Source organism: Equus przewalskii, chromosome 16 (assembly GCF_037783145.1).
Source record: "Equus przewalskii isolate Varuska chromosome 16, EquPr2, whole genome shotgun sequence".
Lineage (NCBI taxonomy): Eukaryota > Metazoa > Chordata > Mammalia > Perissodactyla > Equidae > Equus > Equus przewalskii.
In genome coordinates this window covers 20,621,737-20,644,522 of record NC_091846.1, presented here as the reverse complement: position 1 = coordinate 20,644,522, position 22,786 = coordinate 20,621,737, and the positions used below count along the sequence as shown (strand labels likewise).

General features: G+C 43.1%; 1 long non-coding RNA gene across 1 annotated transcript in view; it reads left to right on the top strand.

The window, feature by feature from the left end:
* The window catches only part of LOC139076333 (uncharacterized), a 78,302-nt gene extending 59,209 nt beyond the window's left edge, over positions 1-19,093 (top strand). Inside the window, exon 3 of the long non-coding RNA XR_011527796.1 lies at positions 16,471-19,093. This is a non-coding gene — a long non-coding RNA (uncharacterized lncRNA). The remainder of the gene's footprint in view (positions 1-16,470) is intronic.
* The last annotated feature ends 3,693 nt before the right edge of the window (positions 19,094-22,786 follow it).

The following is a 22,786-nucleotide window of genomic DNA, read 5'->3' as shown; positions in this document are numbered from 1 at the left end:
ACATTAGCTTCTAGGCTGCCTTAAAGAGCCAAGCACTGCCCCTTCAAGGCCTTTGCACCTACTGTCCTGCCTGGAACTTTCTTCTCAACATATCCCCATATCTCATTCTCTCACTTTTCAGGTGTCTTGATGAAGGTCACCTTATCAGAGTGTTCTTTCCTGATCACCTGATATAAAACAAACACTACACCCTCCATGATGCTCAACTCCTCAGCATCCTTTATTCTTCCTCATGGCACTATTCATCACCTGACACTTTATAGATTTGTTATTTGTCTCCTCCAACCAGAATGTAAACTCCATGGGAGCAAGGACTTTCCTTTTTCGTTGCTATGTTCTCAGTACCTAAAAGTTTTGGAATATATTATATGCATGTTATGGCTTGAAGCGTGTCCCCACAATAGACGTTGAAGTCCTCACCCCCAGTAATGTATGAATGTGGCCTAATCTGGAAAAAAGGTCTCTTCAGATAATCAAGTTAAGATGAGGTCATTAGTGTTGGCCCTAATCCAAAATGACTGTGTCCTCATAAAAAGGGAAATTTGGACATAAGGAGACATACACAGAGGGAAGATGACGTGAAGAGACACAGGGAGAAGAAAGCTATCTGCAAGCCAAGGAAGGCCTGCTGCTCCCAGAAGCTAGAGAGAGACCTGGAATGGATCCTCCCCTCGTGCCTTCAGAGGCAGCATGCTGAGGGTGCTGCGTTTCCCATAAGCCAATTTACTTATTAAAGAACAGGGTGCCCTAACCTAGTGGAAGACTGAGGAGCCCCGGGAGGATGGCACGCATGTGTACCTACTCGGGAAGGACAGAGCAAAACTTCTTTTCTGATAGAGGACACACATTTGGCCTGATAAAGTGGGTTTGGGGAGGAAATATAGGAGACAAGCAGAGGACAGGGACGTGGGAAAGAAGCAGTGAATAAGGAACACAGGTGAAGGGGGATGGGACTGCAACCGAGCCCTTTATGTTCACCAGAGAGCAAATCTGGGGTCAGGTTGTAGCTTTTTGATGTTAATATCTTGTGACTTACAAAACCCAATTCATTTTTTGGATTTTATCATTTATATTAGGTGCTTCCTCAATGTAGGAAAATAAGCTAAGTACTTCATGAGTAGACATCAGTGGAGCCTGATGTGGTTTTGTTTCCACATAGTGTGACTCTGTCTTAATTGAAGGATTTGGTTCTACTCTTAGCCACAGAGCACTTCATCCTGGCAGACGTCTTGAGTCTGCGTCAGCTGTGTCAGCAGATCTCCCTACGACGGTATCGCTCCCCTGGGACTCCAAGCAGGGATTTTCCTTCTTTAGATCCCCCTTTTATTTGAGTGCTGGCTACAGGGTTATAACAAGGAGCATATTTCAAAACCATTTTCTCTGTCCCTATCTATTTATGCAATCTTTATTTCGATAAATAAAACCCAGCGTCCAAGTCCTATTGTTCCCGGGGTAATTTCGCCTCTCACATGACAGTGTGTTTCTGAACCACTGAGTCAAGGCCTGTTGGGGCGCCCTCAGAGCAAAGAGCAGGGCGAGCTGAAGCAAACATTTTCTTGTGGGGCCTTTCATCTCTGTCCTTCCACAGATAGACCAGATGAAAAGTCGGGAACGCTGCATTCTTCACACAGACCTCAGGCTTTCTGACATCTGGAAAAAGTGGTTTGTTATTTGGACCTTCCAGCAAAATTCTCTTTCAGTTGGAGCCACATAAGACTATACTGCTCACTTATAGTTTGGACGATAGCGACACCTCTCCTTTTACTTGGCAATGCTAAAAGCTGTTTGGATGAAAATGAAAGCCCTTGAAAAAGCATTAGGGAAAGCGCCATGCTCCTGCTGGAAAGGCGTGAGAGACTGTTGCTCAGTCTCCTCACTAGAGCTGAAAAAGTCTCTTAGCTCACCTGGGTCCTCTCAGCCCTTTGACCTGGGATCTGAACTACTCTTGATTTTAAGAGTTGGCATCTTTAAGGTTTGGTTCTGGGGTACCAAGAGGAGATGCAGGGAAGCCAGGTCTGCAGAGGAGGATAACTCAAGATCAAAAGCCTTTTGTTGGCTTTTCAGGGCCTGGGTGATGCAGACCAATTGCTGACCCCACTCAGAATCCCAAGCCATTGGTCAGTCGCTCCCTTCCCTTAGCCTAGAAAGAGTTTTCCGTAGAAGAAGATTTTGTGGATCCGAGGGGGGCTTGGCAAGAGAATGGAAAAGAGAATGGTTGGAAACAGGAGAGAAAAATCATCAAGATGAAAAATGATCAAGATTTATGAAGGCAACCCATCCCTCGCCTGTTGCACAGTATCGCTTCCTGAGATATATTTTCCAGCTCTTCATACAGACCGGTTTCAAATGAGGCAAATTAGCAGGCTGCCATCACTTTCTTTGAGAAACTGTCAACAGATTAATAGAGCTTCCCAATATAGTAATTCCCCTCCAGTTGAGCCTATATTTTCCATCACATCACTGAATTTATGTTTCCCTTGGAGTAGCCTAAGCCTTTGTTTATGCCCTTTGAGTGCTTGTTTCATATCCACCGCTATCGTATTTCCTTTTAGCAATGCGATCTCTTGGCCAGGTTATATAGATTTAAGCCTTTGGAGTAAATCCTTCCAACTCATAATTATTTTCATGCCGCTCTTCAAATTTCCTCTGTGTATCGTCGTCTTGGGCTTTGGGGCTCTACCCTGTGCAGGGATAATGGTAACCTGGCCGCACTTGGACCCTGGTGCCTGGAGCATGGCTTGGTCCTGCCAGTTTTGTAGTCTCTTTCTGGCTTCCGCTCTTGCTCTATGACAAGTTATTAAACCTCCTGAAGTCCGAAATTTCTTACTGGTGATAAAAGTAATTTTTGCCTCTTCCCTCAATTCTTGGCTATTGAGTTCCTTTTCATACTCCATTAACCTCTACATCCAAGTGGAGGAATCTCATTCTCATAGGAATCTGTCGCCACTCTGTCTCACAACCCTTTTGGATATGGGGACAAGATTAAGGGCACAGAGAAGATAAGAGAGAGGACAGGCCTTTTGTGATTTTCCCAAAGGGGAAGAGGTGTGAAGACATACAAGTTGCCTTGTAGAATATGAACAGAGCTTAATGCAGGTAGAGTGAGAATTTGAGTTGCTTGGAACAAAAGTGTTAACTAAATACAGTGTTTGCATCATAATGTACAATCTCAGGAGACAGGGCATGAGATCACCTCCTCTGCCTCCCGTTCGGTCAGTGCCTCATTTGCTCTCATCAACACACGGACTTCTCTTCTGCTACTCTGTTCTTGATCTCTTTCTTTCACCAAACCTCAGTCTTTCTGTACTATTTTTCTCCCATATGTGCTTAAATTTTTTTAATTCATCTGTGTCTTTTGGTTTTATAGAAAGATCTTGAGAAAACCTGAAAGCCATTAAGAAAGGCTGCTTGATTAAGATGCCACCCTTTCCCCCTTCATTTACAAAGCAAAGCTCTTCAAAGCCTGATAGCTATGAAGAACATATTTTTAGGTTCCTTGTGGTTTCTTTAATGTCTGACCCTTCTTTGACATCGCGTTTGTGAAAGACAGGGGATATCTCCAGAGATAAAAATTTGATCCGCTGTTTTCAGCCCATGCCAAGTCCCAAATAGTTGACCCTGATACGTCTTGTTAAAGTGAAATGCTTGCCTTCTTTCACTCACATTCCTTGAGGGGAGCATCACTCAGACCTTTCAGTGTCCCCTTCCCGTCCTCTCCCTGCCTCCTCCCAGTTCATGGAAACAAAAGTTGCCCTGCATCAAGGAACTCAGCAGTCCTGATCAAGTATCCCCTTTTCCTGCCCTTTGCTGGTGATTTGTCCTCTGTCTCCTCTTCGGTGTGATGACCTGGGCATGAGGCCCTGCCTGGGCCTTGCTCTTGAGAGGGCTTCTCCGGGCTCCCCTCTGCCTGCAGCTGCCCGCACAGGACAGGGTCCATGTGAACACTCAGAACCTGTACTCCCTCTTCTAGACTGCCCCTAGGTAGCTAGGACCTGGGACCCTTGATGACTGCTCAAACGCCCCAAGCCCCCTTCCAGGGCCTTGTGCAATCTGGTGTCTGACAGTGATGACTGGCCAATGGGGCGCTGTGTGGGCAGTCAGGGCAGAGGTTGGAAGCGAGGGCTGGGACATCAGTCCTCTGTGATGTTGGACAGAACCAGAGGAGGGACAAAAGTAGGATGGGTCACACAGGCTGGGAGCTCAGTGACAGGGTCCAACTTTCCCTAAGCCCCCATGTTCCAGTGTAGAATTCTGAAGAGTCTGTGAATTCTAAATGTGTACGAGGCCTTCCAGGTCTACTTATCAAGACAGAGGAGTAGACACATTTCACAGTTTGTTAGCTTGCAGTATAACTTCTAAATATCTTGATCTATACTAGACGGGTCTCCGTTTATATTCTCTGTCCTAGCCGGCTAGAATGCATGTTAGGAGCAGGCCTGCTTGGGACTGTGGCTTAGAGCAGTCTGATTTTGTTGTTTGGGTGAAAGCTACAGAAAGAGGTGCTTTCTGCTGAATGAAAGGGGAGGCTGGAGGCTGAATCCCCACCCCCCCACCCCAGTCTTCCAGGAACCCCTAGAGCTTTTCCATGTAAGTGCTTGCCCCCTCAAGGGAATGTGGCTCTCTGGGGAAAGAGCTGTGATGGTTCCAGAATCTGCCAGCCTCGGGGAGCCAGCATTGGCACATGCTCTCCTGGTGGCACATGAGTTACCTTGCAAAGCTGTCTGGGCAGGGGGGCCTGCTCTATTTTATTACAATCATCACTCAAAGCAAGCCCAACCTGTCACCTTACACCAGTACAGGTCTGGAGGGAGCAAGTCTTCCTTTCTCTATTTTGGCACAGTCTTTCATGCTGTTTGATTTCCAGAGCAACTGTTCATCTCAAGTCATATCGCTTGCATCATTTGTGGAAAGGGTTAAATGTCACTGTGTTCTTTTTCCTAAGTGAATGAAAAAGAAACATCTTCAAAATGGTAATTTCTTTTTTAGAACCCCCAAATAATATTATTAAACATTTTCATGCTGATGAAATAAACTTTTCAAAGTAATATGGAAAAAATGATTTCATTTAAACACCTTTTAGCCAAAAAAACATATGCTGCTGGTTAAGCAGTGCAGGAGTGGAGACTTTTGCAGAGCTTGCCTGCACATCTTGAGGTCTGTGGTTCAGCCACCGGCCTCACCAGTGACTTGGGACTCAGCTGGGGTGGGACTCAGCTGGGTTGGAACTCAGCAGGCAGGCAGGCCCGTGTGTCCCCACAATGCAGGCAGGTTTGCACAGGTGGGCAGGGAAGTGACGGAGTGTGCGTGTGAAAGACTGTGTGGACTTCTCTGCAGAAGCAGCCGGCCAAGCTGTGCTGCAGGCTCGCAAGGCTTCAGGTGTCCGGAGCGCTGACCGATTTATAACTAACGCGTGCGTTGCTGTGTTCAGGCTACCCACAGATTCAGGACCATAAATAACTGCCAAAGAAGAGGACCCTTGTCTCTTCTCTGCAGTTGCTTCAGTCTACCATGTCAGGAAATCTCATCAGAAGTAAGCATTATGCCCAAAACCTTAGCATTAGCTACACTCCTTTGCAAATAAATAAGAGAAAGCGAAACAACACACTCCTTCCAGCAACCCTGGATAGGTGTGTGTGAAAAAAAGTTATGCATTCATTTAATAAATATTTATTGTGAGCCTACTATGTGCAATCAGTCAGGGCAAGAAGTGTGAACCAGCAAGGATCAGAAGAGTGGGCTGAGCCGGGACGAATGGAATGCTGGCTTCTTGCCCTGGTTTTGTAGCATACTGACTCACTGAATAACTGTCTCAGTGAAAGTTACTTACATCCTTGTGCTTCTGTCTCCACCAGCATAGTCATGCGGTTTAAGAGTGCTCAATGCCTTCCTGCACACACTGGTTGTAAACAACGACGATAAGGCTCAACAAAGTTTAACATAATTTATTTTGTTTAACAGACACTTAGCTCTTACCAAGCACTGTTCTAAGCACTCTACAAATGTTCATTTAATCTTCATGAGAATCCTTTGGGGCAGCGACTGTTATTCTCCCCATCTCACACTTGGAGAAACTGAGATCCAGAGTAGTTAAGTAACTTGTTCAAGGTCACACAGCTAAGAAGTGGTGAAGCTGGGATTGAAACCTAGGCAAGGTGCTCAGTCATCCTAATTTGTCCCGTTCTGATGGGCTCCCCAGGAGGTGGAACTTTCAATGCTAAAACTGGGACAGTCCCAGGACAAATGGAGAGGGTTGGTTGCCCTAGAAGTCCAGCTTCAAAGTCTGTCAGTTGTTAAAACTCACTACTTTTTCCTTAATCTTTCTAGCGTCATTAGCTAAAGGTCAGCTTAATTCAAAGACTCCCATCTGCTTCCTGTTCCTGGTGGAAGGGACACAAGACTGGGAGATGGGTGGCCTGTTGGGGCTCTGGGAAGGGAGAAACCCTTGCATGTTTTGGAGCCGAGACTGAATCCATCAGTCTGTCCCACATCAATGGGTCCAGACCTCTATCGTGTACTTGATCCCAAGAAAAGCGTCTGTGCTGTCCTGCTTTGCTCCTCTCAATTATGGAACAAAGGGGATAATGACTGAATAGATAAATCCCATTGCTATTTGTGGGTTTTGATGAATTTCAAACTGTAATTTTAAATATACAGTACTTGAGACCAGAAGGTGAGTATTTCCAGAGCTAGAGTCAACTCCGGTTGGCATAACAAATTCTTATGGACTGGGTGGCTTAGACAACAAACATTCATTTCTCACAGTTCTGGAGGCTGGGAAGGTGCCGGTAGATCTGCTGTCTGGTGAGACCTGCTTCCTGGTTTGCAGATGGCCATCCTCTTATATCCTCATATGGTGGAGAGGAGAGAGCGGAAGCAAGCTCTCTCAGGTCTCTTCCTATTAAGGTACTAATCTCATCATGAGGGATCCACCTTCTTGACCTCATCTGAACCTAATAACCTCCCAAACACTCCATCTTCATATGCCATCATGAGGATTCAGATTTCAACATATGAATTTTGAGGAGACACAAACATTCAGTCCATAGCTCCTTCCTGCCTCCTCCTCCCCAGTCAGTGCTCGTGAGCAATCTGGGGAAAAGGGCAGTGTGTTCTCTGACCAGACTGCTTGTCCATTGTGGGCAGACATGTCCACGCTGGACCCCACAGGGCTTCAGCTCCTTGTGGTGGAGGATTTCGCAATCCCAGCCCTCATCCAAGGCACAGGTGCCTTGGTCTGTAGGCTTTGCTGATGCCGTATCATGAGCTACGCCCAGAGGAATCAGAGTAGAGCAGAATCTCAAATGTCCTAAGAATTGAGTTCAAGTAAACACTCATCATCTGATCATAACTTCCATAACATGTTCTCAATAGATAACCACCTAATTCCCATTTTCCAAGGTTCTTTTGTGCCACAGAATGCAGGCTCAGGCAACCTTGGGTATGAATCCCAGCTCTTTTACTTACTGTTGTGTCGTTCTGTCTGAACTTTGGTTTGTTTATCTCTAAAATGGGGATATTAATGCCTACCTCCCATGACCAGCTATAATCTGGGCGATGTACCTAGCTTAGTGCTGGCCCATAGTTGCTACTTAATACATGGTGCCATGAGGTCTCTCAGACTTCCACACAAGTATAATGCCCGATTAACCATTGGTAATCCATAAACACATTTTGTTTAGCAATTAAAAATGTAAATGTTTTTTGTATACTCTGAAAGGTGATATATTTACATAGGACAGATATGTAAGCACATACAGTGAAAAGTCTCCCTTCCACTCATAGTTCCTAGACTCCTCCTTGGTCCTCTCTCCAGAAGCAAATGTAGTCATTTCAGCGCCATCTTTGGCCTACATAAGCAAATGCATATATTATTTACTCTTTTTCCCTTCTTTTGTACACAAATGGTTATCTCTCTCTCTTTTTTTTTAACTTAGTATATCTATCTTGGAGATTATTCAGTACAGAAACTGTGTTTTCATTTATTTATAGCTCTATGGTATTCCATTATATTGATGGACATGCCTACAATCTCCTATGTATAATTGCTAACTTAAAAAACTCTGAAAACCAAAAATTTCCCTAAGTTTGTGTCAAATACTGACATGAGTTGTATTTCTCCCATTTAGTATGAATATTCATAGTTTCTCTGCAGAAATATTAATGGATTTGATCACTGCCCGCTGCCCCAGAACACTCCAGGGGTTTTACGTAATATATGGTACATGTACTGTATTAGCTTTCTAAATTTTGAAAAGTTCTGACATGCAAACCACATCAAACCCCAGGGTTTCAGATAAAGAATTGTGGAGCTGTACCATAATCTATTTAACTAGTCCCCTGTTGACCACCAGGTGGATTTTTAAAATACTTTTTGTTATTACAGTGTTGTAGTAAATATCTTTTTACATATGTCATTTCACATGTGTAAAATAATATAGATTGGATAAATTCCTAGAATTGTGATTGCTAGGTCAAAGGATAAATGCATTTGCAATTTTGACAGATTTGGCTAAATTGTCACCCATAGAGATTGTATATCTTTTCACCCCCATCAGCCTTTTTCTTCATCTTTGGCCAACATGGGATTATTCTTTTTCATCTTTCCTATTTAAGTGCTAGTAAGCATCTTTTCACACTTTGAAGGGCCATATTTTGTTCTTTTTCTGTGAACTGTTTATGTATTTTGCTCATTTTTTACATTGGATTATTGGAGTTTTTTCTTGATTCGTTGGGGCTCTTTATATATATAAAGACAATGAACCCTTTCTGATATAATTTGCCATTTTTTTCTAGATTGTTTTTGTCTTTTGACTTTACTTTTAGTGGCTTTTACTATTCGGGTTTTTATTTGTATATTCATTTGTTTATTTAATCTCTCCCTCCATGAGCAATTTTCCTTCAGACTATGTGCTTTTATTTTGCATTTTGCATAATCTGTTCCAATATTTTTATAAGAAAGGAAAAGAGAAAAGGACATAGAGTGAACAGCTATCCATGTAACTCAGATCTTAGGAGAATCAGGAAAATGATAGGAAACACTGAACATTTTCAAGTCAGCACTTAAACCAAGGGTTTTGTTTTATATTTTTGTATCGATTGTAATAATAGCAATTTTCATCAGTGCATAATGAAAAAATAGAACAAAGTTTAATTTTGAAAATGAATATTTGTCTGAGAAAGCACAACTGTGTGAAGATCCCCTGACAGTGTCTATCACCTGGCCCTTGCTTTCCTTTTTCAAAGCACATTTTGCTTGTGCATGTGCATGTGTGAGTGTGTTTTGTTTTTAAAACACACTTGCTTCTGTCCTGATTCACCGTGTGTAAAAGTCGTTAAAAAGCAAACTCGACTGGTTATCCACGGATACTAGAAATGTATCAGGCTTTGAAGACTATTTCATTTCCAAAGAAAAGCCAGGTATTTAAAGGACTTCTGTAAATCCTTCACAAGACTTGAGACTTCTGTTGAAATCACTGAATTAACTTTAAACTATTCAAATCAGAACATAAAAATGAAAGTGTGGTTAACCACCTGACATTTTAGCAATATTGTTACACATACCATTGTAAGAACATAAAGCTGAAACTTAAGAGAGAATAGATCCTAAAATTCACACACCGAGGGGCCTCTTTCATTAGGGCTGTGTTTGCTGTCTGCTCATCTTTTCGTTCCACTTGCGAATGCTTAGGGCTCACGTAGCCATTTCTCTTTCACTTTAAACCCGTGGTTAATTTTCAAGCAAGAGGGCCCGAGGGGCGAGGCCCGAGAAGGCCTGGGGGCTGTCAGGAAGGGGCCCTGCAGACGGCAGGCCCTGTTTATCCACAGCGCAGGTGCAGGGAGGGTGGGGGGCAGGCTGAGCCCCTGGGGCTTCCCTGATCAATCATCCCACCTGGGCCACTGGGCGTCCCCTCAGGGCTGCCGCACACAAGTGCAGCCTTTCTCTGTGACATCCCAAACAGGCCGAGGGGCCAGAGTTCACGGAGAGCAAGGCTTTTACTACTTGTCTGTTTTTAAAATTTAGTCCAGAAGTTAAATTAGGGATAGGGTCCCAAGTGGTAAAAATCTAAATAGTCTCTCTTTCCTCCCCCCCCTCCCCTCTCCCTAGAGCTGTTCTGACAGTACCTTCGATTTCCTGCCTTAAGCCTCCCCACTCCACTTGAGGAGGTCTCTGTTGTTTTTTCCCTCCTGTGAAACTCCTGCTTAGCTTCCAGCCTTTGGAGGAAGTGCTTAGTATTTTCAGCAGCAAAAACCTGTCTTTGCAAGTTTCAGAACTAGAACCTTTTTTTTTAGGAAGAAAGACGGTGAGACCATAGCCTATCCTGAAGCTGACAGCCTCTGCTTAGACAGATGTTGAAGAGGAAGAGGCGAGGAACTCTGCATATACTTCAGGAACCAAGTGTGCTCTGAAAAATTGTTCATTGTACTCTTCTTCAGGGCAAAATGCTGTATTAAGCATGGGGCAAGGAGAGAAAGAAGTAGAGTTGCAGCTCCTAGACTTCAGCTTACAATCTAGTTTGAAAAATAAAATAAAGGCACATTAAAACAGGAAACAATGAATCAGTTAACTCATGGTTTGAATCCTAGCACTGCCAGTTAATCGCTGTGTGACCTTGGCAAATTGCTTAACCTCTCTGAGTTTCTATCAGTACAATGGGCGTAATGATAGCATCTACCTCACAGGATTGCCCTGAGGATTCAATGGGCTAATATATGTAAAGTGTTTATCACTGGCCTTGACCTTCAGCAAGCCTCAGTGAGTGTGAATTTTCCTTGGTACAGACTAAGGACATGCCGAAAGAGTAGAGGAGACAATAGGACTTCCAGAAGTTCAGAAAAGGACAAGGCCCCCATGGATGGGATGATCAGAGAGAAATCTTCACGAGAGAAGGAAGATTTGGCCTGGGCCAAACAAGAAGAGCTCTGCTATTATCACTTTATACACTGAGGGGCTGGGGTCCTCCAAATAAGACTTTGTTTGAAGTAAGACTTCTGTTTCTTAAAAACATTGAAAACCAGTGACTCAATGAAAGGTTGGTAAGACAAAAACAGTGTCTGAAAAGAAAATGTATATTCTCTAATATTGACTTGTTTGAGGAGTCATTCAATAAACATTTACTGAGCACCTGCTGTGTGCTAGGTGAGGGGAGGACGTAAAGATAACTGATATAGCTCCTGCTCCCAGTTTCTGCTCCCGAGGCAGGCAGAGCAGGACAGACAGCCCGTATGACTTAAATGATAGCCCCATGAGCAAAGAACTAACTACCAGGGACATCACATTTGCTGGGGTACAATGGAAAGGTCCAGATTGAAGGATCTGAAAAGGTTTCATTGTTAGAAGTGACGGGTGAACCACGCGGCTGAGCCATGCATGCTGCCTCTTTAGGTTTGAGAATAGTGAGGGGCGCCTTGCCCCCTCCAAAGATACACTTGGGGATGCTCCCTTCTGTAGAGGAGTTAAGGCAGGTGGTGTGCAGAAGGAAGAGGGTAAAGCCTGAACTCAGGCACTGGGACCTCAAGTGTAAGCAGGGGAGCAGTAGCTATGCCCAAGCAGAGACTTGCCCAGAGTCTACACCTGCAAAGGTGAAAGTTCACTTAGGCCATGACTGAGTAGGAAAGCAGGGCAGGGCCCTTCAAGAAGACTTGCATTAGTGACTATTTTCCAGAATGGCTCTGACTTAGCTGTTTCTGCTTCTGCTTTCCTCTTTCTGATTTAACAACCTTTTCTTGAGTACTTGTGCTAGAACAGTCGTTTGTGGCTATAGAAACATCTGAATGCAGGATCAGAGGATCCACTGATCAGGTGAGGGGACGCAACAATGTGAACGAAATTAGGCTCACCTAGTTCCATTTAAGGATCCCGAAATTTTCAATTTCATACAGCTACAGAAGGGCATGACCAGGATATCTTTGGAGCCCAGGATACCTTGTGGAGAATGGATGCATAAAAATGTTTGTACTATGGAATGAAATGAAGCCAAATGGGGCATAGCTTCATAATTAAATTTACAGATGAAACCTGATAGAGATAGGATCTGGGAACACCAGTGACAATTGAGAAACTGCCCCAAAGGGATGGAGGGGAAAGGGACTAGCTGTATGGGCAGGAAATAACAACTCAAAGTTTGACCTTGAACAACGGGAGGGTAATTCACCTAGGGTGACATAATTGAAAACACAGATATTCAGCCTAGAAAGGCATGCTGAAATCTAAGACGTCGATAAGGGCTTGGGGTGACTAAGTAGCAAATCGGACTGCAGATTAAACCAGGACAAGGCTGCAAAAACTGAACTGCACTGAGGGGTCTGTCAGGCTTGAAGCCCTGCTTGGTTCCACCGGGGACTGGTTCAGGCTATGGAAAGGCTGGGATATCATAAGGTAGGAAGCAGGGGCTTCCTAAGATCAGCGTCGCCCTTCACAAATGCACAGAGGAAGGCGGACGAGAATGAATATCTGGGAGGCTATTGGTTGGTGAGGGTCTGAGTGTGATGGAGATGATGAATCTCTTGGCTTGAATAAAGTGGGGAACAACGTATTTGTCCCATATGAAGGCTGTGTTGGGATGAGGAGGGGTAGGGAAGCTTCAGAGAGGAGGCTGGGGAGCTGATGTAGGTGAAGAGGAAATTGATCAGGAAAGGCTCTTTTTAGCATTTAGCCCAGAACATGGCACATGGCGCCCAATCAGAGTTATTAAATGAATTCGGGTTAACTGCAACCAATGCCCTGCTCCTGGGGGTAAATAATACTGAGGGCTCCTCAGTGGGGGGTGTGGTCCCACTAGTGATCCGGGGCTTCTCCTGGTGGTCCCAAGCTGGCATATTGTATATTTTTTTTTAACAGTTTCACAGTGTCTAAGTCTTTTGCTTTGGGCATGAATTAACTTTTTAGAGTTTTATGTGTTTTCATTGTTTCATAAAAGTAGCCTCATTCTTTTTTTTTTTTTTTTTTTTTGGTAAGCAAGAGTGTAGAAATGAAATAGGGTCTTTGAGCCCATTTTAACTGCCCACAGGTCAAAACAATTTGAGAACCAACACTGTAGAATGTGCTAATAATCCAACTTAGTATTTAGCTAATTCAGTATTTTCCTCCCAGTTACGCAGGCACAAAAGGGTTGTTCCATTTCTGTCCCCTCCCTTTGCCAGTCACGTTGGTGATTAGTCACTGGCTTCTACCTCCTTAAACACCTGTGCAGCTGCCCCCTCTCTACAGCCCCATGGCACTGGCCTGCTTCACCAGAGGAAGAAGAGTGGCTTCACCCTTGCTCGCCCCATCTCCTCTTCTGCACCCCATCCTCCACCGTTCTGACTCTGGGCTTAGACTGGGTCACTCTCCTTCTCACAAATCTTCAATGACTTCTCGTTGCTTTTTTTAGGTATTCTCAGATGCTTCCATCACTTACCACTCCTACCTCTGCAGCTGCCTCATCTCTCCACCTCTGGTACCCGAGATGACCCCTCCCTCCCCAGGTCCTGGGCGGTCCCCATGGATGTCTTTTCACCATGCTTCCTTCTCCCTATCAGATCTTCCCCATCCCACCACTTCCCTCCCGCTCCTGTCTCCTCAGGTCTAGACACTGCTAATCTTTCAAGGCACAGCTTAAATACATGTCTTCCCTACTTCCTCCAGATTGAGGCTCTCTCTCCCTCCCCTGAGCTCCCGTGACACTTGCACCTGATCTGACCATCTCACGGGGACAGATGGACCAGAGCCGCTGTGTTGGTGTGTTCAAAGCACGTGCTTTAGAGTTCAAAACCTGGCTCTGTCACTTACTAACCATGTAACCTCTTGGAGCTCGAGCTTCCCTGTGGGTGACATGCTTGGCAAGGTGGCTGTGATGATCAGCAATAATGCCCTTGAGTTGCATGGCACAGGGCAAGGAATCAATAAATGATAGCTATTATTACTACATACTAATGTAAAAATAAAAATTATAGGTTATTATATTTATACATGTTCCTGTCTTATCTTAAGCCTTATTCTGGGTGTTTCTTCCAGGCAGAGCTTTGACTAACTCATCTTTGTACCTTGTACAGCACCTAGCATGTCACCTCCCATCAACAGGGTCCTCAAAGGGTGCTTGTTGATGGCATCCGTGACTGAATAAACAGGAAACTAATCAATGGCACCATATAGAATGCTCTCTTGAGGCACTCCTCTTGTCATTTGACTCAGCCTGACCTTTGCAGTTAAACTAAAGTGACCGCAAATTTCAGGCATTGACAGGCATGCTGGTGGAGGCACAAGGCACGCTGAGGAGCAGGTTGTAACCTCAGGGGTTTGCCCACTTGGGTTATACAGAGAACTAATTCACTTCCATGCCTTATTTCCTCCCTTTATTTGTCTAATCCGAATCCACCCAGCAGCCAACACATGTAACAGAGCCCTGGAAATGGAGGCAGGTTTCCTTTTTGGGGTCCCCCGGGAGCTTCACTACCACAGCCATTATTAACTGGCTGGAAACAATTTAGCATCTGGCTCCCAAGAGGTAGAAATGTATAGAATAGGGAAAGTGGTGAAAGTACATCCCATCCTGTCGTTTAAACAATTTTCTGGCTCTGAAAGGAAAGAATCTAAACAAATTTTTCCAAGAAAATGTGAATGTAGTCATTTTTCTTGAAAGAGCCCAAGGTTTTTAGTCTTTTGATAACAGAGACTGAGTATAAAGGGGAGAGGTCGTTTCAGAGAACAAAGTCTGTCTGGGAGAATTTTGAGGGAGACTTTCTTTCTCAAGTGGTTTTTTCCCACCTCCTTTCCTTCTCAGGAACTCTCATGCCCTCTGCTACCACCCTTGGAACTTAGTTCTTGTTTTCTCCCCTGGGCCATGTGTGCCCTGGGGTGACTGTTCTGGGCCCATTCTCCTGGAGCTGGGTCCTATAGTCTGACCCTTTCCACTTCTCCTCTTTCCTCACTTTCACCCTCCATCTGCTCCAAAACTAGTCTGAGGTGCTCACCCGATCCGTGAAGCTCTATGTGCTTCTTAATGAGACCTTCCGTTGAGAAGGTTTTGTAATTCCAGAAAGTACTTCAAATGGTGGAAAGATTTGGGCCGCATCTGATCTACCTACGTTAGTGCCAGCCCTGGAAACTAGAGATGTTTTTATGTATTTAGCATTTTCTTTCAAGTAATCTTTTCCTAACCTGCCAGGAAAGAGTTAACACAAAAGCTAAACTGAGTGATCATACCTGAAAATTTGTGTTGGGGCATTTTCATAAAAGTGACACTGCATTTCAAGGTCATACTAGAGAAATGGTCTGCTTTCAAGTAAAATTATCTCGTACCGGTTTGTAGGTACAATTTGAAAATTTTAAGCCTTGGACAAAAGAATTAAGGCCCCAACTCGCTTCCTCCACTCATGTTGAAGCATTTCTGAGCTTAAACATTTCCCAAAGTTCTGCACAAAATCAGAAAAAGTCTGTTGTTGGTACTGAAGAGGAAAAGGTCGCTGCTCAGGAGTTGATCTCAAGCTTCACACAGAGCAAAAGGCCTAGTGTGGGGCAAATGTTTTAGTTGTCAGGATTCTGAAGCCTTTCAAACTAAGACTCCAAGATAAAACAAGGTTGGGGTGCGGGATAGTTTAAATAAAGAGAAGACAATGCTAAGTAAGTAAAGCAGAAACTCAGGAACCAAATTGAAACAAGAATGGTCAAAACAATCAGAAGAAGGACTTATTGAAATAGGGAAACTAAAAAACTAAAAAACAACTGACAATGTGGAAAGGAATCCTACTGGAGGAAAACCCCTATTTCAGAGAAAACCTAAGCTATGCTACATTCTACCTATGGTCCTGAGATGAAAAGTGAAGTTGGCATCCCAGAAAGATACAATGTAAGGCATCTGAGATGGCAGGAGTTAGTTTCCCTGGCAACAATAGTTCACTGGTCTAGGCTTCTTCCTTCTTTACTCACTCAGAGCAAAATTATGCCAGTTTTGGTTTCTTATGTCACTTGGGTCTGTATCTACAATAGGCCCCAAATCTTTCTTCTTAGAATCTTGAGACAAGATCTTGGAGCTTATGGTTAAGGTCCTTGTGACAGAATCCAGGGAGGGAAGATGTCTCTCCAAATTCATATTCTATTGTTAAAGAATCCTATGGAAGACCTTGCAGATTAGTATTGTTTACTTTCTATTTTATTGATGAAAAACCTGAGAGCCATGGAGTCTATGCTATTTCTCAAGGTCTTACTTGTACACCACTCTGCATATATTAATTGCTGTAATAGGTTTAAATATTGGTCTAGGACAATCAAAAATATTGTGTTAATGAATGTCCCTAAATCTATGTGACAACATGTTAAGTGAAAAAAAATAAGCTGGATATAATAGTGTATTCCAATGAAGTTAAGTGTATGTTAAATGCAGAGAAAAAAGACTGAAAGGAAATACCCGTAAAGATTAACAGTGGTATTCTCTGAGAGGTGGGATTATGGGAAATTATTATTTTTCTTTGTTCTCTTTTCCAAATTTTCTACAGTGAATGTGTATTACTTTTTTAATGAGAAAAAGAAGCATTAGCAACTTGGAAAAATATATTTTACGAAGGACTGAAGTTGTACATGGATATTATCAACCCAAAATGGTGGAAGACAACCAAAGGAGGCTATGGAGGCCACCTGAGAATCAGTGAAAACCAATGCCTCCCAGGGGAATCAACACAGACTATTTCAAGGAATCTGTCTGAGCGTGTCCAGGCCTAGTAGGAAAGGAAAGAGTTTCAACCAGGCATTTGAGCCACTCACATATACCGCAGAGACAGGGGCTTCAAGACCCAAAGTATGAAAGGCCAGGGAGGACAGCCTCTGAGGATGAGGATGCTATTGTTAGATGCATGTGTGTGAAAATGAAAGTGGTAAGAGCTGCAAGTCTTCCCTCCACCTCTTTAGGTTCAGGGCTGGCCCCACCAATGCATCACTGGGTGCTCACATCTGCTTGAGTATGCACAGTACGGTGAAACTGGATAAAATCTATACTCTGTGCTAGGTGTAATTTCATTAGCTCTCCTTCCCTCTCAAGGCAATTCCAGCTTGGTGTCTTGGTCAAAGTCACAGAGTTGGGAGACAGTAGAGTCAGGACTTGAAGGAAGCCTCCCAACAGCTAGTTCCACTCCTTTCCATCACTGCGTGTGCCCTCTCTTTTAAGTCATTTGATTTACTGCATATGAATTTTGTGCCTAAAAGCAAATTATGTATTCTCAGATGCAAATTCTGTCTTAAATATAGATAGAGTAGGATTAGGTGGGGTAATAAAAGCCCAGAAAGTCCATTGACCCAAAAATCTCTCTTTCATGTGAGAATCCAAATGCCTGAAAATTTACCTAAGGAAACAACTCATTCCTTTGGGCTAAAACTCTGGGTTTCCTGGAGTTCTTTGTGTTAAGACCATATGGCAGAATTACTGGACAAGTAATAAGACTCCTGCGGTCTCATCTGGGCCATTACGTGCCGTTGAGCAGGTGGTGCAAACTCTTTGAGCCTCTGTTTCGTCATCAGTAAGGACTCACGGATAATTCTTAGTCATCAGACTTTAAGTGGAAATTAGTTCATCAGATTTTTCCTGCAGCATGACTGCTGCAGAAGGAAGCAGCTTTGGAGGTTTTTATAGGGAAAGATTACAAGGGGCGCTCTGGAGCATGGCCGCTCTCCACTGGGTGCAGATTCACGAGGGAGATTGGAGAGGGCAGCCCTCGGTGCTGGGGGGTCCAGAAGAGATGGGAGGGCCCCACATGGAAATTCAGAACAGACCATGTCTGTGCTGCACTTGTCACCACGAGGACAGCAAGACTGTCTTCCTTGTCCTCCCCTTAACACCTAGCACATAGTGTGCACTCAACAAATGTCCGTTCCTCCTGCCCAGAGCAATCCTCTCCACTAGAAAATCTTAACTCTGGTAGACCTCCTCACAGCAATTACCTTGGGCCTAACTACTGGGGTGGAGGAGCACATGGATCAAACCCAACCCTGAAGTTGAGGGGATGTTGATGGGTTCCCTCTCCTCTCTCTCTGAGGACACCCCTCATCCCACCTGTTTGAACTGCTCTTTCTTCTTTAGTCCAGTACTTTCTTACTTTGTCCTTTTCTAGTCTGTTCCATGAGGAGAGTCCACACTCACAATCACACGTGGACTGATTCAGGCTTACACATCCCTTCTGTACCTGCTGGTAACACGGTCACTGGGCTTGGTTGGGCTCCCCTCCTGTGCTGGAACTAAATTTGCCAGTAGCTTGAAGAGGAGCAGCCAGACCTGAGATAATGCAGAAGCTGGATAATTAGCCTCCAGGTAATCAAGGATTGCCTGTCTCAGCGGGACTCTCATATTCTGGAGTGAAGAAGGTTTTTACCCAGAGAATCAGAACCTCCCAAGAAACACATGATTATCAATTAGTGATTTAGGCCAAGGTGGGGCCTATTTCCTTCCACTGGAGCTGAATTTTTATATTATAGAAAGTATTCAAAAACTGCCTTTCTTAAAAAGTTTAGTTCCCTGTGTTCTAAGATGGGGAAAAATAAAAAACAAACAAAAATCTCTCCCATTTGTAAAAAGAGGTCCAGGTATTGTTCCATGTGACTAGAAATGAGACTAACGGTGAGGGCTTTGTTCATCATGGTGCGGCAGCTGTTATGCTCATTTGTTAGTATTTCTCCTCTCATGGTGATTTTCTGACAATCTTGGTTAAAGAAAAAGTCCAGCTGTGTGATCAGTTTTCTAAAACTTGAAAGTTCAGACTTGCTATATATACATTTTAAAAGTCTTCAAATCATTAGGTAAAAGTGTGCATATTGTATTTTACATTTTCTTAAGTGTTCATTGCAGAAATTTTGAGTAATTATAAAAATTATTTTTGTAGTATAACTATGTTCATATATATATATCACAAATTTGGATTTTAATTTTATACAGTTTTGTATCTGTTTTTTACAAAATATAATATAATGAGTATTTCCCTTTTTCAATAGATATTCTTCTAAGCTTGCATTTTATGGCCATGCCACATTTTATTGTATAGCTACAACATAATGTATTTAATCATTATTTAATCTAACCCCATTGGATTGTCTAATTTTTTTTAATCTATTGTAAATAAAGCCACAATGACTATCTCTGTGTGTATTTCTTTGTCTCTGGTTCAAAAGAATAATTGGAGGTTACCTCAACCATAGATTTCGCCAGGTGAATCGATATGAACAGATTTTCCGTTGCTATTTGCCAGCTGCCATCTTCTTTTACATATCCCTAAGATGTCCACTGCTGCCAGGATGCTCCACCATAATTCTCTCTGGATATCTCAGTAAATTAGGACTGGATGCCAACTATGGTGGCGCTGGGGGCGCTGCAGCAAATGGAAGAGGAAGAAGGAGGGACGTGAGCCAACATTTGTGTTTCAAATAAGAGCAGCAGCTACTTCAAGTTCTCCCTGTAACTGAGACTCTTATCTTACCCGGTTAAAGAGTTGAGCCCCATAACTAATGCAAGGCACTTTAATTATTAGTATTGGAGTATATAAAATGTCTATGTTCTTTATTTCGTTTGCTATCTTAGCAATGTCTACCATTTTGCAACTGGTTCCAAATGGTGTCCAAATCTCTGGCATTTTGCGTTTCACTGGTGGAACACAAGTGGAAATGAAGATGATATTAGCAGTGATAGGATGGAATGAACTTTTCTTCCAGCTGAAAAATCACCCTGAGCTACTGAAATATAACAGCATACATCATAGTCAAGTTGTCAAAGGGGGATATTTCACAGCTATGACCTCACAACCATAAAACATAAGCCATGTAATGTGTAAGGAAACCCAAGACAAATTTTCCAGAGTTTTTTTTTTGCTAATAAGATTACCATATGGAAAATACCTTTAACTGGTTATAATAATCTAATTAAAAGAATACTTGGAAATTGTATAGACTTTTCCATTTTCAAGGGCTTAAATTTTGTATTTATTACTTATGGCAGCACAAAGCGCTCTTATCTGTTATCTCCATATCACATGCTCAGCCCCAGAGTGTCCAGGTAAGGGACCTGAGTCTTTTCACACCTTTGATTTTGAGATTCCAACCCAGCCTGCCTCAGTCCTCATTACTAACTGGACCACAGCAGCAGGTGGGTTCTGGAGAGTTAACTCCCAGCTGACAGCAGAGATTTGCCAGCAGCTGTCAACGTCAGTCTGTGACAGGCTTTAACAAAAACTATCCTTTTGACCTTTCCCCACACAGAACTCACATCCAACTTGAACAATTCATCAAGGACTTTTGATGGCAGCTCTGCAAGTTTCTGGGGTTATTTTAGAAATCCCATTGTTCCCTTTTATTTATGTCTTTGCTTTTCTTCAGAGTAAATTTGATGACATTTTTTTCTTCTTTGCATCTTGGTTTTCTTATTTATGATTAAGAAGGCTTATGGCAAAATCAACAGTGCTGAAATCATTTGGAAATTTACACAAACCCTCTCTCTGATGATTGTCTGTACTCCCTCTATTCCTGTATTGGGACTGTCTGTACGTTTTCTTCCCTATTCGGAAAAGCATAAACTGATTTAGGTGACCACTAGGGAGGAGGGGCAAGGATGAACATTATCTAGAAATTGTTGTACAAGAAATGTCAAAACTTCAGTGAAAGTTTCAATTTTCAATGGGCGTGTTGTTTCCACCTAAGGGGTTGACGTGTAAATGTTTGCTGGTGACATGCTGTCTTTGAGAGTGGATCATCTCCACTCCAAACCTTGTGAGAAGTCTGATGCCACACCAAGATATCTACAAATGTCCGAGGAGTGTACATCTCCCGATCACATTCGACTCCAACTTCCCATCTTCCCTGTATCTTGTTCTCTGTCTTATGGTTGTTGCTTAGTCTTTACCATTTCCATTGATTCCCACATAGAATGTAGCCCTTTTCCATGATTGCTTCCCAAATCAAAAACTCACAAAGAAATTATTTATATAAGACTTTCCAGAAGATTTGGGGAACTGGAGGGGGATTATATTGCAGCAATGACTGGCATTCCTGGTGTTGAAAGTCCCCTGGCTCCTTTATCTCTCTTCTCAATCTTTCTCTTTGCTCTCTCAAGTTGTTTCTCAGATGCTCCACCTACTGCTGCCCAGCAACTTCTCCCATTTTGTTATGCAGGGCCATTGGCTTCCCTCCAATTCTTCCCCAGATAGTGGTGGGCCAGATGGATCTCTTGGTGAACTAAACGATTTCACTGAAGCTTTGGCATTTCTTGTACAACAACCTCTAGATAATGTTCATCCTTGTCCCCAGTCTTTCTCTCTACAGAAGGGGGTAAGAGTTGATTACCAGGACAGAGCTCTGTTCCCGCTTAATCAGGAAGCTCATTTCATGAGAGTCAACACCGATGACCTACTAAGTATTTGCTCCATGAATTTTGCTTTGCCTTTTAGAATTTTTGTCTCTGTCCCCCATAATTTGTTCTTCCATTAGTCCAGTCCCTCATAGATAAAATTCCTTAAATATTGAGCCAAAATCCCTTTCCAGATTAGTAGACATGAGTATCCTCAGTAGATGCATTGGAGGCTGAGCTGGATACACTGGTGCAGAGTAAATCACTGCTCAGCTCCCCAGGGGAGATCTCATCAGTTCAGCGACAAAGTGATTGATGGAGTCAGACAGGAAAACGTGCATTTTTGTTGTCCAGCAAAATAATACATAAAAATACATCACTTTTTAATGGACCCTGTAGGGGAGGTGAACAATTCAATCTGGATAACATGCGAAAGCAGCAAACTCTTATATGTAATCATGAAGTTATTGCTTTCGAAAATGATCTATTGTCCTGCTTTTACCACCAAATTGAAAAGGAACAAAGACAAGCTCTGTGAGCTCTTGCTGGAGTTTGGGAAGAGTGGGAAGGAGGAGGAAACTGAGATGCCTAGAGACACCTCACCTACAGAAAAAGCACAGCAGTGCTTTAACATCCCTGTAGTTATTGCTAACATTTCCTGAGCCCTTACTCTGGGCTCCACATCAATATCTCATTGAAGCTCAAATCAGCCCCTGAAGGAGGCTCTGTATTTATCTACCACAGAGGGTTCTGTAACTGGTGCCTGAGGTCACCCAGGGCAAAGTCTAACTCCAGAGCTTGTGCCCTTAACATTATATTACGTCCCTGGAAGGTCCAGGAGGGAATTTTCTTTCCCCACATAGACGTACGTAAGGAGTCCAGTGATTGTAACCATTAGGATACCTTTTATGGACCACAGGGCATCCTCTTTTCTTACAAGGATATACACAGAAGTGCTGTGAAAAGGTGAAGCATTAGATAGCTATTATTGCTGTTACTACTCTTACCATTATGCCATTTAGTGTGTCATTTAGTGTCATAATAGTGCATTCCTATTTAGGTAGGGAAAGAAGGTATTATTCAACCCATTTTACAGATGATGAAAGTGAACATTCCAGAGGCAATTGCATCATAAAAACAATGGATCTTTGGAGTAATTCAGACCTTTATTCATATACTGGTTCCATCATTAACTGACTGTGGTGCCTTGGGCAAGTTATGTACCCTTCATAGGGCTCATTTTTTCATGTGTAAAGGAGGAACATTCGCTATAAGGCTGTTTTAAGCATTAGAGATAATGAATGTAAAGCATCTGGCCCAGTGTCAGGCACACAGTGGACTTGTTCTTTGTGCCCAAAAGATGCAGTGTTTTCTTTCTCTTGGATGTGAGGAAAAGTGAGATCCCTCATTTCCTATTCTAACCAACTGAACATAACGCTGAACCTTAGTCATGCACGTATGTAGGACAGCATGCTAGAGGGAATGGGTGGTACCTC